Below are 3,417 nucleotides of genomic sequence, written 5' to 3'. Positions count from 1 at the left end.
ATAGAAAAGAAGGGTGCGTGACTGGAGGCAGGCCAGAAAAAAACCCCAAGTGCAGGCCTTTTGAAGAAAGGCATGTTTCCTCTGTGGAGGGATTTGTAAACTTAGCCACTGTCTAAAGGAGTTGATGCAATTCCTGCTCACTGTGGCCTTGATTTTGGGTCAGTGGTAGAAAGAAGGCCAACTGGTGCAAGCCAAAAGAGGAAGCTCTCAAAAGCAGTGCTGCGACTCTTGTGCAAATAGGTAAATTGTACAGCTTAAATCTCATCATCCATTACCTTTTACTAAGCACAGATTGTAAAATTGGGACAGGCTTATCAACTCCTGAGAGGCATCAAGACCTGACTGCAATTACTAGCTATTCTGCCAGCAGCAACTCATCAAGACTTAGCTGTGTTGCAACAGAAAACTGTCCTGAAAAGAAGGCACCCACTATGCTAGATTCCCAGGAAATGGGTGCTCAAAATAACAAGGAAGCTCCCATTGCTAAGCCTTCTGGAGACCTGGAACAAAGGAGGGAAACACAGGGTTCTTCTTTATGCAGCTAGACTAGGTTTCTGTCAAGGGTCAGAGGATCCAAGGAGCAATGAAGAAATACTATGACAGAACAGAGCTGTAGATCTGTTACAAACCCCAACACGAAAAGGACTCTGAATTGTTAATCTCCATAGACATATCAGTTGCTTCATTATCCCAAATCCCTCCTACATCACCCACAAAAACTTGTCAGCTGCTCTTCACTGCGCAGGGTCCTCAATGTTATTGTGTTTGGATCCCATAGAGTCCATGGAATTCTCTGGTTGCAGACCCATGGAATGGACCAAGCCTTTGATGTAGACACAGCTAGGAGGCAGGAAGCTATCAGGTTCTGGGTCTACATTTTCAATAATGTCCATCTGGTCTCTAGGACCATCCCAATTGATGTGGAAATGGGTGACTCTGAGGTTGGATGCCAAGATATTCCTCTGTACTGGGAGAAGTCTGGCTTGAGGGGTGGGTTTTCTCTTAGCTCAGGATCCATATATTCATTGTTGACACAGTATCCAATGCGGATGAATTCTTGGCCCAGATAGGTACAAGTGATAAGTATTACTGTAACTCCCACAGCATCACTTTCAGGGATTAGATCAGGGTTGGGGGCATTGGCTTCAAACACAAACATATGCCTCCCAGCTGGAACAGGTCCCACCAGCACTGAGTCAAGAAGTTGGTCATATTCCTCACTCTCTGCAGAGCCCACATAGATGATCTTCCACTCCAAATTGTGAGGCAACGCCTCCCCGCACTCAAATTGCATCTGGAAGCAGAGCAGGTGGCCAGGTTCTCCAGCAACGAAACTCCCAGGACAGACACCCGCGCCATGACAGATCTCTTCTTTTCCCCCCACCCGACTGCCTGCTTCCTTCTCCCTCCATAGGGAAGGTTTTTAAAATGTTTAATGTGCTATTATGTTTTTATATATGTTGGAAGCTGCCCAAAGTGGCTATGGGGGAACCCAGTAAGATGTGTGGTGTATAAACAGTAAAATTATCGTTATGGAATGTGACATCCCTGTTTTCATTGGAGAGATGTTGGAGGGTATGTAACTCATAACATTTACTGGCTTACTGGCTGGAGAAGCAGGAGGGTGAGGGGTGAGACTACAGCCACAGAACTTTTCTCAATTTGGGCACAACCCGCCATTAGTGTGGAAAGAAAAACTCTGCACATTCTAATGACAGTGACATGTGACCAAAAGTGCAAACAATCAGCTACCAACCTACGCTTTAAAATGTTGGATCAAACAGCAACTACACCACTGTAAGTGGTAAGTGCAGAAAGGCCCCAATCAGGGCTTTTTTTCCCAGCAGGAACTCGCCGGGACTCAGTTCTGGCACCTCTCAGATGGGCACCACTGCCATTATAAGAGAACAAGGGAGGCGTTCATGGCGAGTTCTGGCACCTCTTTTTCTAGAAAAATAGCACTGGCCCTAAAACTGCAGTATATTACAAAGGAACGTAGCTCAGTAACAGAGCACCAACCACAATCAGAAGGTCCCAGGTTCAGTTCCCAGCATCTCTAGGTAGGTCTGGAAATCACTCCTACCTGAACCTTGGAGAGTTGCTGCTGATCAATGTAGACAATACTGAACCAGATCGACCAATGGCCTGATTTGATATGAGACAACTTCTTCTGTTAGGAAAATGTGCTTGCAAAAATGTGGATATTCGGAGAAATCCACAGTAAAATGCTGAAAAATTAATTTGAGGACTTTAAAAATAAAAGCAATCTGATGCACGAAAATGATAAATCTAACTTAATTGGAAAAATGTTCAACTGATATTGACAGATTTGTCTGTTCCTAATGTTGAGGAAGCATTAACTATTAAAAATTGTAACATCTTCATACTATGACCCATATATACGGGTAATTTATTTAGAAACAGTAGAGAAATGTATTCAGGCCCTACATTTAGAAAACAGATCCCAAAGCTTATGTACATTGTGAAATTGGGATAAAGGTTTACATCTAATGCAAAACAATGCTCATTTGTAGTCAAACCCACAATTTAGAGACTTAGGAAAAATAGATCAGATGTATTTAAAATAAACATCAATAAGTGTTATTTTATTTTAAGGAATTGTATGGCTTTGTAGGCCTCTTGCCCCAAGGTGTTAGTCCAGTATTTTCAAACATTCCTTAGGATATATTTCATCAAATCCTAGAGTCCTACAAATCCCTTGGGAAATCCTTTAGAGGATGTAGTTGTTTATTTCTTTGAGAAATATCATAACTTCTGGAATCAAACCCTAAGAGCTTTCTGTTCAGAAAACAGAGAATATTTGGAGAAGATATTTTGTAAATCTGCAGGGTCTGGATGCACAAATATATAAGCAATGGTCCAGTCTTTCATATATCTTCAACCCTGCCCAGTCTTAGTGCTGAGGACATACCTGGATGGTGATCCTTTCTTTTATACCCCAGAGCATTCTTCTGTATTGTAGCAAAGGCTAGAGTTGGTCCACCTGATGTTGACTATGCTAAGTCCTTCCTCTTCAGTCCAGTTCCTCAGTGGCTGGGAGAAGAGATATGATAGACCTTCAGTACCAGGGAGATTTTTTAAATCCTCAATTTTCTTTTTTACACTGTATATTAAATTGAAAGTCTCTTGTCAACACAAAATGGAACATTTTATATTCTCATTAAAGAAAATAAATTAATAAACATAGTCATGCTTTGAGTACACATTAGTTCTAAAGAGTATGACCTAGTCTGTATCCAGCCTGGTTCCTTCTGAACATTTCTGATTTACTGTTCCTTTCTGAATACAGTTAAAAGTATTCATTCACCCCCCAAAGTGTGAGGCATAACATATCATATGCTACAAAAGTCAGAGACTTTGTCAGCATCATGCTTTCCCCAGAACCTTTAAGTGTGT

At 41.7% G+C, this 3,417-nt stretch overlaps 1 pseudogene; it reads right to left on the bottom strand.

Moving 5' to 3' along the window:
• Positions 1–569: 569 nt before the first annotated feature.
• LOC128412913 (histone chaperone asf1b-B-like) lies at positions 570–1,374 on the bottom strand (annotated as a pseudogene).
• Positions 1,375–3,417: the final 2,043 nt, after the last annotated feature.

This window comes from Podarcis raffonei, chromosome 4, assembly GCF_027172205.1.
Source record: "Podarcis raffonei isolate rPodRaf1 chromosome 4, rPodRaf1.pri, whole genome shotgun sequence".
Classification (NCBI taxonomy): Eukaryota; Metazoa; Chordata; class Lepidosauria; order Squamata; family Lacertidae; genus Podarcis; species Podarcis raffonei.
Note: the sequence above shows the minus strand (reverse complement) of the source record. Positions and strands in the feature narration are given on the sequence as shown.